This window comes from Falco biarmicus, chromosome Z, assembly GCF_023638135.1.
Source record: "Falco biarmicus isolate bFalBia1 chromosome Z, bFalBia1.pri, whole genome shotgun sequence".
Classification (NCBI taxonomy): domain Eukaryota; kingdom Metazoa; phylum Chordata; class Aves; order Falconiformes; family Falconidae; genus Falco; species Falco biarmicus.
The window spans coordinates 4,306,753-4,322,581 of record NC_079311.1 but is presented as its reverse complement, the minus strand read 5'-3'; positions in this window follow the sequence as shown (position 1 = coordinate 4,322,581).

The window sequence follows — 15,829 nt, the reverse complement described above, 5'->3', positions numbered from 1 at the left end:
CAGGGTGTGACAGCAATGAAAACCCATTTGGCTTCCATGTGCTCTCAACAGATTACATGTACATGTCCTTACAGACACAGAAACCTTCCTTCCAGAAGAAACATCTGGGAAGAAAGGTAAGTGGCATAAAGATTTAGGTTGGATACCTTAAAAAAACCCACCCTTATTTTAGAGCATTCTACCTTTTTCTTCTTTTCTTAACTCTTTTTTATTGCAAATATTTCTTTAATCTTGCATATTGCATCCTGGATAAAGTTTTCCAGAGATCATAAGTTGCAGAAGGAGGTTCCTAAGACACAAGCGATGAGTGCCACCTACCTACATACAGTACCATCACCTTTCTTTCTCTTCAAAGGCAAAAACTACTAGCTGTTGCTTTTCATTTTTTCTGCCTGCTGAGTTGTAGACTGTACGATAGAGAGCGGTTGTAGAACATTCAACGAAATCAAAAAGGAGAAAATACCCATGGAAGTTCCAGGGTTGCAGAGAGTTTTATATTACATACTAGCATTAACCTTTGTACAGTAAAACTGTCTCCCAGGCTTTCGAGGGGAGTGTACTCCTTTATTTGTAAAATTTGCACACAGGTCATAACAATATTCATTTTAAAATAACAGGCAAAGCAAATTCATTGAACAGTAAAAGGTTTTGCAAGTATTATTCTTGAAATCGATGTCTTAATGTGCACGCATTGAAAGAAAAAATGTGATTTACTTCTTTGACCATCCAGCGGCTCCTGCGTTGCCAGGGATGAGGCGCTGGACAGACCTGCACCTGAGGAGTACCGTGTGCCTCCTTCCCGAACCACAGAAGCACCAAAGAATAATTCAGTGCTGGGAAGAGTTGGGTTACCTCTGCTTGTGCTCTGGCTAGCCTAAATATCGTCTACATGATTCCTTACAACTATACGAAGAGAAACAAAACTACCTGGATGAAACGCAAAAATTCAGTGGCCAAAAAGCAGCAGAAGGCACGAGAATGAAATTGTGGCTTAAAATCTACCTGTCTGCTTAGTTGCCAGGCTTGGGTTTTGGATAGATCCTAATGTCGCCACCCTACAGCAGCTCCCTGGGTGGGATTTATGCTCAAGGCCACAAGAAATGTGCCAGCACAGGACACTAATTCTGCATTGTTATCTAATACTAAAGAAGTGTAAGTGACTTGTGGAAAATATGTGAAAATGCTAAAAAGCGCTGCTATAAAATCTTAGGAAAATAAAAAACACAGCACCACCACTAAAACTTTTTCTTGGTATCAATGAATGACCTTAAAAGGCATTTTTTAATTTAGTAATTGTTCTTTCCTTCCAGCAGCCTTGGCAATAAAGCTTATTACCAAGAAAAAAATAATAACTGAAAAAAAATAACCCTATCACAGTGCATATACCTACATAGTGGTCATGATACCTGCTGTGCCCAAAATGTTCTTAGTGTCTAAGGGTCAGTCATGAGGATCAGTTAGTTGTGTGTCTGAAAGACCAAAATTGCGCAGCTGGAGGTTTGTATGAAGTGTTTTTGAGAACAGCAAAAACATGATCCTCTATATGAAAAATGCAGAAAGAAATCAGAAGAGTAAGAACTGAAATCCAATTTTTCATGACTTAAGTATCTCAGTTACGTATATTTATCACCTCAGCTGAATCGTACATATTCCTTGCATGTTATAGGAAAGCAAAGTGGGAAAGACATGTTATTGTTGAACATGGAAAGAATGACTTTTGAACTAACTAGAGAGTACAGTGAATTGAGTAATCCATTCTTTTACATGCCATTTTTTTCTAGCTATATAAGGTCTCTCAAGGTCAGATGTGGGTTTTATCTAAATGATGGGGTTATACATCAGCATTTTCACATGATGTGACTTGACAGAATCTCCTTCCTCACCTACATCTCCTGATCCCACAACAAGTGTACATGTTATCAAATAGTCTGTAAAACTGCTGAGACACAACCCCCTACCTTCCTACTGTATTTTTTCCTGCTGTAGTATTGTCCTTAAACAGCTGCACCATCCTACTTTTATGCCCATTGTGTACAGACTTAGCCTCCAGAAAGGAAGGACCCTCATACACAAAGCTGGATCTCAAAGCAAGGTATTTACAACCCTAGGTTTTCGCAGCAGGAGTCCCAGTGATGTCCCAGAATTTTTTTAGGATGAGAGCTTTTCTGGGCAGGGACCACCTTCATTTTGTGTGCCCAGTACCAAGCGCAACTATAGCCTTCAATAAAAATTAATTACTGTTACTAAACACAGTTCAGAGCAATACTGAATACCTCACTGCCTGTCCTTGCTTTTATAGTTTGCTACACTTGAATTATCTTAGTTCAGTGCATTTTGTGTGGCAGCTTTACTCTACTGAAATGTGTGTTCCTACAGAATAGTAATACATGACTTACAAACATTAAAATATACATTTTTAGTAGCTTGGCCCTAATTTTAAGCAGCAATTCAAAATCAGCTCTGGCAAACAGACAAAACCAGAAATACAGGAAATACAAGGTTACTCATTATCACTGTTGTCATATACATTAAAAAATGTGCGTCTATTAATAATAGGTTATTGTTAAGCTCTCTGCCATGAGATGCACAGTCTCATTTAGCTCTGCCTGCTAAGAAAATACCATAGAATGTCACTCATGTAAAACCTCAGGACAAATACATCAGCCAGAAACCGATCAAACTCAGTCGCAGAAATTGTAATGCTTCCTGTGGCCTTGGTCAGGCACACATTTTGCAGTCACTGACTACCTATTAAAAAAATTTAGATCTCTTTGTGTAAGCTACAAAACCACCATGGAGTGTCTATATTCTTTTACTTAAACATCCTTCTCAGACTAGTTTTTATTTGGTGCTACTTTGTAGGAATAATTAAGAATTTCTGCATTTCCACACCTCCCCTCAACAAAGGATATTTACCCCAACATATTTATACAGATAATCAGGGTAGAATTGCATTTTACCATTTCTACACTTAGCAGGAATGCTATCATTGGTTAGTTTTTAGAGGTTTACATTGGGTTTTGTTCCTTATCTGTAACATATACCTTTATTTCCCTATCATTTATGTCACTTTATTTTGTTTAGCAAATACTGAAATGTTTGTGTCATTCCCTTTTGTTCTGTTTCTTTACTTATGTTATGGAGCAAGTATCTATTGGTTAAACACTGAATTGAGTTTAAGTTCAATCCTTGAAACATCTACCCATTTTTAATGAGCTTGGGTAAGCCATCCAATGATAATTTCTTAGTGCTTAGTTCTTACATGTAATACAGAAGGTTGTAACAGATCCCAGTTTTACTGCAATGTTCTGAGGATAAATTCATGAATACTTGTTTCTCAGCTGTTGTTTCAGCTGGGCATCCATAGGGACAGTCACTGTAAATACCAAATGCAATAGCAAATGACCTGGCAATTACACTGTTGACGTTTTAATTGTTTGTGAGTCATGACCTTGTAAAAAAAAAAAAAAAAATCTTAGTAATTGCTAAACCTATATTATCATGTATTTTTAGAAAGACGTTACTCTACAGGAAGCTTTCTCTTAGTAGGGAAGCAAGCCAGGTTTCGACAACCTAGATCTCATGGCTAGCATGATCTCATGCAGATGCAAATCCATTTTTCCTGTCCACTGAAATTTCTTCAGATTTCCTCATTCTACACAAAGTCAAATACAAGCTTGAGATGGGAAAGGAACTGAAAGCCGTTTAGGTATGGCCCCAAATCTAAATGACTCTTGAGTTTTCAGTAAGACCGATGAGATCTAGCATAAGAAAAAGACAGGAAAGTAGCTAATATGCCTAGGGTAGACATAAATCTAAAATACCTTTACATGCTAAAATATGCATCCATCTCTTTCCCCACAGAACTGGTCAGTATACAGAAGTTAAAGTTCAGTTGAAAGGATTTTTTGAATGAATCTATTGAGACAAGGACAGAAACCTGAGACTTCCAGATACAAGGACAAAAAGGCTAGCACAGATACTTATGAAATTATGTGTGCATAATAAGTGGGATATAAGATCAAATGCAACATAAGATTATGTAATATATATTTTTGTGAACTAACCTCTTTCCTTAATAATCAATTACTCAGACAAAGGAATTGCAGTGGATCTCATTTCAGTATGAAATTCCAGAGAAGCATCTTTCTCAGTAAAGCATTTGGTATGATATCAAATGGGAGCTTCAAATGGTAAGGATGAGGATTAATACCAACAGAGTTAATGAACAATAGATTAGTAAAAAAAAGGGTGTCATAAAGGAACTTATTAGTGGACTTCCTTAGGGCTGATATTTTCTAATATTTCCATTAGTGATCTTGTCACAAAAAAATCAGAGCATGTCAAGCACACTTGATAAGGATGCAGGTTTAGAGCTTGAAGAGGGATGTTCACATCATTCAGCATAAGAATCAGAGTGATTTAACATCCCTTCATAGACAATGGGGGGAATCAAGAGAGGATTTTTAAAAAGATGGTCCAGAATGGGATTCCACCTTACATGTTCTTTAACATCTCTTGGAAAGCAAGATTTGCCTGAGAAAATGAAGTCTCTTAACCTAGCACGTAAGCTGGATGACATTGCATCATTGAGATTGAAAAGGGTCAGAATGTCATACAGGAATAACCAGGTGACCCTGGGAGAGAGAATAAGAGGAAAAGGATGGCATTCAATACCTTGAAATACAAAGCCATGTGTCTAGCTGTTACCCAGAATTTGTGCCAGGAATTTTGAGTCCACATTGAAAATGACAAGAGGTGAAAGCACAGTCCAGGAACAACACTTGAGGCCTTTGTTGATCACCAGGTGACTGTGACACAATGAAACCATGACAAAACAAACAAACAAACAAGCAAACAAGACGAAACAAATCTACATACGTATCAGGAAAAGTTCTAGCATGGATAAGGAGGTGTTAATGCCCTTACCCAGAGCAATCATAAGGTGTTTACCAGAACATACAGTTCCAGTCAAAGGAAATTTTAACTGAGCTCAGTGAAAAGAATGTGTATTTGCATACACCTGAGAAACACAAAGTCTGTCTTATGGGACACCAAAAATGTTGAGCTTGACAAACTGTGGGCTAAGGGTGAGGAAGAAGATCCTCGCACTTTTTCTCCTCGTACTTTTCTGTTTAGTTCAGACAACTCCCTTCTTTACAAGGCTATCTGAATGTCCAGCTTTTCTTGTTTCTTTCTTTTAGACTCTTAAAGCAGACCATACTTTTTTATCGGAAGTGCCCCAAATGGGGAACAGGTCCAGCCTTGCCTATACTAGTCAGAGGGGAAAAATAACTTTAATAATGACATGCCCATTTGCAGCAGCCTGACATTGGTTCACATTCAGCTTTTCCAAGGGATAGCTATACTCACCAAAGGGGTAACTAGCCAGATGCTTTGCATCTTAGATTTGTGAAGCTGATCCTGCATAACCATATTTTGCACTTTCACAAAATTTTCTCAAAATCACTTTAAACCTAATCCTCTTTTCCAATGCACTTGCAGAGTGTCCCAGGCTGCAGTTTTCTGCAAATGTAGTATTTGTACACGTACTACGTCATCCACGTGAAATTCCTGGAGCATACAAGATGCAGAACAGACGTTATGGAAGCCTACTCAACCCCACTGAGGTGTTATTACTTTTTTTGATCACAAATCATCATTGTGATAATTGAAATAATGTCTTTGTTCCTGGTTTAACAATAAACCAGGAGTGAACACAGTCAATTCCAAGTGGCGAGCTGCTTTCCCGCACATCACAAGGAATCCCTATCCCACATGTTAGGGCATATGTTCTAGAACAAATAGGACAACTAATTCGACACCGTCTTTTCTGAACATATGGAATCTGTTAGATGTTTTTGTAGAAATAATGCTGAAACTGTTGAGTATTTAATGTCAGGAAGAAAAGAATACTTAAGAAACTAACATCCACTGTATCAGAATGCTGTGCTAGCAACTCAAGGCCATTCAAACATGGAAAGTCACAGCCAACTTATCTCTTTCTCCAAAGCCAAAAGAAAATTTTAAGTCCTCTTGGGAAACATTTGTACTTCTAATAATGTTTCTTCTCAATCAGTCTGTTGGAAAGGTAAGGACTTCTTTCCCATGAAAAGTCTAGTTTGAGGAGTATTTATTCCATAATATTCACTGCAACCTGAGTGTTCTCAGGCTGTGTCAGGGTCCAGGCTGCTGAAGCCCTCTGCTCTGCTTGCCCCTGCAATCCCTACTCCTCTTTGTTCACAAAGAAAAGCTTGGCAGTACAAAAGGTGACAGCAAACATGAGGAGCACAGTGAAATTTCAAGATTTGCAAAGGCATGTCCATAAGGCAGGCACCCCATCTCTGCATTCCAAGCCCACTTCCAGCATGGAAGTTGCTTCTGAGTAACAAGAAGGAAGATTGATACCATTTCTTGCAACCTCCTATGTTCTCAGGTCAGTTGTTATGAGGTCACGAAACCTTATATGTGCAGCTGGTAGTTATTTAGCCCTCAGAAAATTGCTTCCCAATGGGCTTAATTTAACTGTATTTTGACGGAAGGGACAGAACAGTACTTTATATATGAGGTTTCATATCATCCAATTCACCTGAAAATTTTGGTGCCTCTATTTCTCAAATCCCTCCTTCATTTTCTTTGTATCTTTACAAAGAAGCTACAAAAGCATTTCCTAGCCTTCATGAGATTCCCTGATGTTATAGTTATTTCAGGCACTTTAGTTTAACAGGGAATCCATTCCTTCATTTCAGCATATCCTACAAACAAGAAAGAAGAAAATGTTTCCTTGCCAAATTTAATGCAATAAAGAAGTTAAATGGAAGAAAAAAACAGCTAAACCCATTTATACAACACTTAACTCTGTGAAGAGCTACTTTCTTAAGTCCAGTAAAAAACAACTTTCAGAATGTTACAGATGATAAGGTGTACAGGAAATGCTGGCTTGGCAATGCAGACAACATGGTGCACCATCCATTGCTCAGAATGTTGTTCTCTCTTCTAGCACTGTGAACAAGCCAAACAGGGAGAACATCACACTTAAAATATACTTACAGCAAAGATGGGGAATAGGAAAAGTTATTTGATCCCTGGTATTTCACAGACCAGACCACGAGCTGCTGGTGTGAGCAAATCTCTTCATTTTTTGTTGTGAATTTTACAAATCTTATTTTCTAGTCCCCTTTCTCCATCTTCAGTAGGGAAAAAAAAAACAACAAACAAACCCAACAAAAACCCACCAAAACAGATGGTTGATAAGTGTGTTATATCCAATGAAGGGGTGGTGTAGAAAGACAGTCATTTCACCTCCTCTCTTCCTTGCATGCCCTTTAATAAAGGAACGTGAGAGGAGGAGGAAGGAGAGAGCAAGGCAAGTAAACAAGTAACACAGCACATTTCTAAAAGTAGTACAGAAAATGGGAATCTTTACTACCCAGTCTTTCAAGTAACTATGCAGGACAGGTCAGGCTTTGTCTCTCAGTAAAGTATTCTAGGTAAGATGAGCTAGAAAACCACAAGTATGGAAAAATAATTTAGAGTTTATTTTCATTCATGAAGACAGCCATGAATAAACATTATGCAGTTCCTACACATCATACAGATGATATGGGTAATAAGGAACAATGTAAATGGAGTAAATATCACAAAATATAAAATACAAACTGCCAAACTCTATTAACTGTATGTATGTAAGAAAGGAGTTTCAGTTCTCCTAGGTTCACTGTTGGCATTGAGAAGTTTCTCATCTCTATGTAATTTTATTTCATTTATTTAAAGATATAAAGAATTGCATTCCTCTACAATAATTGCTCCTGGTCACATCACTGTCATGATCTCTGGAAGAGATAACAAAGTCTCAACCTTGTCTCCTCAGTCCAATTTGTCTCAACAATATTATAAAAGCATAGGAAAAAGAAAACTTCTTACTAATAATATTAAGGTCTAAGAGCCATTTGTCAATTTTCAGATTCTTCAGGCTCCTGTGACTTGCTGTAATTCCATCAGGTACTTAAGATTCAGAATCAGATGCATAGCATCCAACTCTGCTATCTGTGACATTTAGATCAGAGGGCAAAAACTCACATGATGAACGCAGAAGTAGTTTTTCTTCCATGTGGCCATTGTTGCCAGGGTAACTACATCCTCTGAAATCCTTGCAGGCAGCACATCTGTCTGGCTTCCCACTACCACTGGCTTAACAAGAGGCAACACCACAACATGGCACAAGCATGGGGAAAAGGATGAGATTGGCACACCGCACTTCCAGATACGTGGTGCTCACGGGTTAAGGCTTCTTAGAACGCCATGGCTAAAAGCACATAAAGTAATCACATAAGTAATCTTATTATCAGTATTTTTAAGCCTTAGAAAGAGAGCTCATGGATCTCTGCAGGCTGTACCTACAGGGTCAACAGAACTGACAGATCTTTACTAAAAGCAACCTATCTTTATCCTTTCCAATCACTGTGCAATACCATAGCAAATTTTATATATACATATATGTAACAACATAGAAATAAGGTCACAGAAAGAACTCCAGCAGCAAATAACCCTGAAATTTAGGGGAGTTCACATCAAATCTCACCTTTGCAATAACTTTTTTCCTTTATGTTAAAGTGAACCAAAACCCCAAGTCTGAGCACTACCTTCTGGTACAATTCAGGTCTGGACCTGGATCTTGTGTTGTAGCTCAGTTTTCTTTACAAAAGCAGTATCTGCCTGTGCTACCTAAACACCAAATCGCTGACCCAAACACTATCTTGGCTTTACATGATCGTAAACCTTAAACAGTGTTTGAAATGCTGAAAAACCTAAACCAGAGTTGTTCAACACACATCACCTAGGCTGGAAGTTGCCTAACTTGTCCTGTGTTTTGTGGCCTCTGAGACATTTGCTTTTTCTGCAAGGTCTAAGTGCTCTCACTTTTAAATTAGGTTTCAAGCACACTTGGTTGCAAAGAAATCTTTGCAAATATGCCACAAGAGAGCTTTCTGAATATGAAGGCAGTTCCAGTGAATGACCTGGAAGTCAACATCCTTTTTTTCTTCTTCACTTCAGGATACCACCAGTCCAGAAATCCAGTGATGATTTTTCAGTATCAGTATCAATAATTTGATTATATTCACATGAGGTGACATATTGGGAGTGAAGTGGGTGGTAAGAATTGAGTTGACAAGAAATTAAAAAGAATGGTCAAGAACATCAAGGCAAGGTCAGGAAGGAGAAGGGAGAAATAGGAAAGGAAAAGCAAGAAACAAGGGTGGAAGCCACAGAACTTTCTCTGTGAATAATTTAGGACATGCCAGTGAAGAATGGCAAAAATAACCACTCTCCTCTGTAAAAGCTGGCTTCGGCTCTTGGTCTTCAGGCAAATCTTCCACTGACTTCAACAGATACCCTGCACAGTACCAAAAGGAGCATGCAATTCTGATTGCCCGGAAGGAATTCAGCCCTCAGTGCTGAATGAGCATGATGCCCTTAATTTAAGGATAGCCAAACATCTCTGCCTCAGCATATTTAAGTTTTGCCTCCCTGATTTGTGATTTCTTTTAGACCATACACTTAATGTGCTTTTGAAGTTGTATATTATTAAATGCAAAAGGTTTTCCTTACTATTTTAAAATGTAAAGGTCAGGAATTCCAAACTGTTGTTTCTAGTCCTTTTTCACTCACATGAAGTATGCTTTTGCTGCGAATCCTAAGGTTTATGTCCCTGTATTGCATATTCAATATATTATAGGTATATACGTACATCTTTTTGTACTCATTTGAATGACCAGTACATTTTGCTAATACTGAATAGCACTCATTTGACAAAATAATCTCACTGATATCAGTGACACCAAATAAAAAATAAAGTATTACTTAGTATAAGCAAGAAAGGTAAGAATCTGATTTTAATTAGTTTCAGAATTAGGACAATTGTGACTCAAGCACTGCAAAGTGAAGTCCCTATGGTATTATATTTATATATTGAACAAAATGAGGACTAAACCATAGTATTTCAAACATTAGATTTTGGACTACTGACAAATTCTCAGTGGCATTAATTATAGCAAATATTAAAAACATGTGGTAATACCTTGATGTGTTTTCCCCTCTAAGGCTTTTAAAGCTCTCCAGGGCCATCAACACCATCAACTCTTTCTTTGAATGTAATCACCACTATGTTTTCAGGCTGGTTAGTATCTGGAATTAGGCATAATAACAACAACAACAACAATTATAATACTAATAATTAGTTATCCTTATACTCAGCTGAATTATGGGAAAAATGAACTATAGCTCTCTAAACTTACTAGGATTTGGGCCTTTGATCTGAATGAAAACAGAACTAGCAGCCCTTGGATTCAAAAAAACTGAGGTACCTGTAAAAAACCTGTGATGAGGAAATGACATTCAGTGACAACAGCCTGAAAATTTCTGTATCTGAAGACAATTTTCCTTGTCAGTTGCTTCCCAAAATTCCAATTCTTCCACAATATAAATATTTAAATAAACTATTTTCAAAAACTTAGGCCAATAATTTTATCATTAACTCACAGGCTTGCTTTTTTTTCACGACTCACATACATAATCCTTAATAAATTTTTCTGTATTAATTGGTGAAATGCAGGTCCTCTGCGCTCCTCCATAGTTTTAGAATACATGTGACATAGATTTTCCCTCATTTTTCCTATCTTTGGTTTATTACTGTGAAAGCACAGAATAGTAAGTACTGTTTGTATGTCCTTCAGAGTACCTAGAGTAACAGCATAGTTCTTTAACATTCAGAGGCCATTGTACAGGACTTTTAATTTAAAGTTGTTAAAAAGAAAACCAAAGAAGGTTATTAGCATCAGCATTAACAGGAATATGGGAAAACTGAAGATAAATGACATGCCCCATGTAATATGGTGATTCAGCAAAACCGGTCCTCGTTCCTAATTCCTAATTACTGGTCTGTCTGAAAGTACCTCAGGAAACTTTAATTTTTCCTTCATGTAAGCTGACAGGAACATAATTCTGGATAACTTTTCAGGTTTAAGTTTCACTGCTTCTCATGGTGTTGCACATATGGTATGCTTTGAACGGAGAAACTAAATTTTAGGCAAAGAAACCGAGACGAAGGTCACAGCTAAAGGGTTGCTACTTCGGAACTTTCCCCACACTCAAAGGAGCCCAGCTATTGATTGGTGACACTTACAAAGGATAGCCTCCACCTAGCAGGCAATTAGTTTCTATCATGGGCATTAATGGGCAAACCTCTACACACCCACTGGTCAGGACTAAATTAATTAATGGACAGACACTGCCTGACTGTACATCTAAGCCCCCACAGTATATCAGATATGGCTGCATTGAAGGCTTGTGGAGGGACCTGTGGAAAATGGGATAGGCATCGCCTTACAGAGAACTGCAGCATCCGCTCTCCACAGCTTCTGGATATCACTGTGTGGTGGGTTGCCCACCACAGCTGCTCCACCCCTGCCCTCCTCAGCTGGGCAGGGCAGAGAAAATACAATGAAAGGCTCATGGGTCAAGATCAGGACAGGGAGATCGCTCAGCAATTACTGTCACAGGCTAACCAGACTTGACTCATGAAAATTAATTTATTACCAATGAAATAGAGTAAGATAATAAGAAATAAAACCAGACCTCAAAACCACCTTCCCCCACACCTCACTTCTTCCCGGGCCAACTTCTTCCCTGAATTCTCTCCGTCCTCCCACCCAGTGGCGCAGGACAGGGAATGGGGCTGCAGTCAGTCCATCACACGCTGTCTCTGCCGCCCCTCCCCCTCACTCTCTTCCCCTCCTCCATCGTGGGGGATCTGCTCCAGGTGGGGACCTCCCTGGGCGGGGGCACAGCCTGCCTGGCAGAGGGCTTCCCACGGGCTGCCAGGGGGTCTCTGCTCCGGCGCCGGGAGCCCCTCCGGCCTCCCTTGCCCTGCCCGGGGGGCTGCAGGGCCACTGCCCTCGCAGGGTCTCACTCCTCTCTCCAGCTGCTGTTGTACAGCAGATTTTTTCCCCTTCTTAAACACATTATCCCAAAGGTGCTACCACCATTGCTGAGGGACTTGGCCTTGGCCAGCAGTGTGTCCGTGTTGGAACCAGCTGGCATGGGCTCCATCAGTCACGGGAGAAGCGTCTAGCAGCTTCCCAAAGAAGCCACCCTTGTAGCCCTCACCCCCTACCAAAACCTTGCCACACAAACCCCATACACACTGTTTCTCTCTCCTGCATCACCATAAAAAGGAACTACCTTTAGAACAGCTTTTAAAAGCTCATACTGATGAGGATGGCGTGGTTTTAAAAAAACATGATGGTTTTAAAAACTCATCCACATGGTGATGCGCTTTGTAAAAAATTAATATGGGACTTTCCCTATGGCTACAGATACTCAAACTCTTTTAGAAGACTCTATGGTAATGATCTTTGTACATGCATTATGTAAATAAAGCTTACAACTGAATTGAAGGGCTGTGTTCACAATCCCCTTCCTCCCATATTTTTTTAAAAGGACACTACCAACAACAAGTTGAAAGGTTTTCTGAATTTATTTTGAAGACTAAACTCTACAGGGCAAGCCACTGGGCTTTAGGTGTCTTTCTGTTCTTAGGTGGTGTATGTAGTGCTTGTCAGCCCTGCTCAGTCACCTTTAGCTGTTCCAACAGATCTAGGTTCTCTGTATCACCCAACACAGAAAAAAAGAACATTTACAGCAGCTATGGCCATCATAAAAACATTGCAGAACTTAGGTTTGCTCAGGCTAGTAGGGGCGCCAATCTGAAGGACACCTTGGACTAAGCTGAACAAGGCTGCGCACCTTGATGATGCTTCCTTTGTACAAAAACCTTCCCTATCGTCCCAAAAAGAAATACGTTTGTGTTGCCTCCTGTTAAGGCCGTATCTACCATAACAACAATACCAATAACAGCATAGCTACATGTGAATCCAATAGCAATGAAGATTGGAAAAATGTGCAGTGGCTGGTTGCAAGACCCTTATGCTCTACGTGAGACAATGTGTTACAAAGAGACAGTAAGAACCCAGCTGGCTCACACTGAAGACAATGGGAGCTTTATTCTGAATGTAAATAGTGGGCTACTCACTTATTTCTGGTACGTAACAAGGGCAGAACATTTTTGTGATTCTGGAAAGCTACCAGCTGTTTTTATATGAGAGTCCCATGTCATAAGGCTCATCCAACCTCATCTCCCTTCTGGCAAAAAAGGACATCACAGACAAAAATTCCTGGCAGACTTGGCTGGTGAGCATGAACCTCCCTAGAGAACCGGTGGCGTAGGGAGCCATTGGAAAATCTTGCAGGTGAAAACGTGATTGAACTCAGCCCATGGCTGCTTGGAAGGGTGAAAGCTCCCAGGAACCAGAAGCAAGAGGCCAGAGGAAGAGATACTGTCCTAGGGATGCCAGTGTGTCTTGTATTGACCTCAGGATTACCATTGGTTGCCTTCCTAAATTTCCTCCCACAGAAGTCAGTGCTTCTCCTTGCCATACAACTGAGTTCTGAGCCTTGGGGAAACCTGTTCCTCAAAGGGGAAGCACTGCGAGAGCTCTTTGGGTCTCTTACTATATAAAGCAAATACATATATTTGCTCAACAAGTTCTATCATACTGATGAGCCTACCCTAACATCAAACCACAGCACGCTCCCCAGGCAAGCATCATCAGAACCTTTACCTCCCATCACACACTTCTCACCAGAATTGTCCTCATGGGAACTCCTGCCTTTCGAAAAATGGATGTAGGAGAAACTTTGTTCTTAAAGCTGACTGCAGCCCCACTCAGACACTTACATTGGGAGGAATACCTCTGTGGCACATGTTAATACAAGCAGGTAAATTATGCTTTGTTTATAATATGTAGGTGGTGGACATTATTCAGACTTTCAGGTAATTTTTTCTGAGAAATCGCCAAGCACATTCTCAAATGCCTAGGCAATTGGATAACATTTATTATCTCACAAGGTTTCCTCTGTTATCTCACTACTTGCATAACTCTGAACAAATATCCCTGCACATGATGTTTGAAACCGGAATAAAAGGTAGACTGCAAGTGTTTACATTTGCCTGAATAGAGTAACCAATTACTCATACAGCTACTTAGGAAAATTCAGACCGTATCTCCAATTTCATGGCTGCCTATGGATACTTTGCCCAACACAGTTTCATCATTAAATTACTGTGTTTTAAAACTTTAGACTTCAGTTTCCCAAAAAAATTTTAATTGTCATGGTTATCTTTCTGATTTTAGTAACAAATTATTTTATACCTACTCTGCCCTTTACTAGTGTATTCTATACCATTCTTTTCAGATTTTGTTGCACAAAAACCACACTACATAATTTCTACTTTTCATTAACTTCTTCAATTGTGAATTGAGTATATTAAAATTGTGTTGTAGGTAAAAAGGTTGTGAAAAGTGCTACAGTCAAACCACAGCACTAGAAACAGTAAATTCTTGGTTTTGTACATGGCTTGGTGAATGGACTTGCCAAAAGTTCGGCTGAGTATTTTATGATTACATTTTCAAATGTGTTACGTAAATCTGCCTTTCTCCACTTCCAGCCTAAATTTTAGAATCACTTATAATGCAGGATACCTGCTAAAGTCAATGTAGAACTAAAATCAATAAAAGCAATAGTTGTTGGGTACCCTTAAAACTTAAAAACATACCCCTTTGAAGTACAAATTCTGAAAAGTGAAAGATTTAAAATCAGTGGAGATTAAAAAAAATAATCTGCTTTATCCTCTTTACTGCACTTTTCCTTTTCAGAAATTGTTATTCCTATTCTTACATCTTTTACACTAACAGTGATGATGTGAAATGGCATATGCTGGTTATTTTGATTGCTCGATTACTATGATTGTCTAATTTGCTATGGAAGTGTTATGATTAGATGCACAATAAAAAGGTGTACCTGTTTTGGTATTTTTGGTACCTATGGTTCTTGAAAATGAGATTTGTTCTGATTTCAAAATAGAGATGTTCAATTGCTGTAATTTAAGGCAAAGAAGACTATGTAGACAATAAAATAATCTCCTATGTAGTTTCCAAAAAGGACTTTTGACATTTCAGACCACAAGAAACCATTTTAACTACCAACCCTGTGAACATCCACATGTGCTTAACATACGTGTCTCACATACTTCAAATACAAATGCAGTAATGTCTAAAATTTGGTTGCTAAAGCACATAGGCTATGAAATGCTGCTTCCATAACTTGATTGGGTATTATATGGGGGAATAAAACATGGATTATTTGGGGGATCAAGAGACTATTGAAGAAGCAAAGGGAGAAGTATGAACCTGCAGGTTTATGTAGCTAAAACTGAAAAAGTGAATGTTGCTATTCTGCAAAAGCTTATTACATGCTTTTTGCCATGGTTCTTATTATTCCTTAAGGAACTTTTCAGATAGACTTGAATTTTTAATTTCTAATCTCAGCTCTAGATCATCCTATCTGTACGCGCTGTGTCTGGCTGGGGTGAAGTTCACTTTCCTCACAGCAGCCCGTATGACACTGTGTTTTGCATTTACAACTAAAAGTGTCGGTACTCATCAGTGTCTTGGCTCATGCTGGGTAGTGCTCTCAGAGCATCTGGGCTGTCTCTCCTTCCCCTCAGCCCCGTCCTCCCCCTCAATGCTGTTCTGCACCTGGAGGGAGCAGGGTAGAGAGAGACAGGTCAGGGTTCTTTCTGCATCTCCACAGGAAAGGTACAACCATTAACAGCTTAATAAAATAGCTATTTTATATAAGATAGAGGAAAAAAAAAAGAGTATGCAAATAGTGATTAAATCTTAATGTCTCTTCAGCCACTGGGAACCCT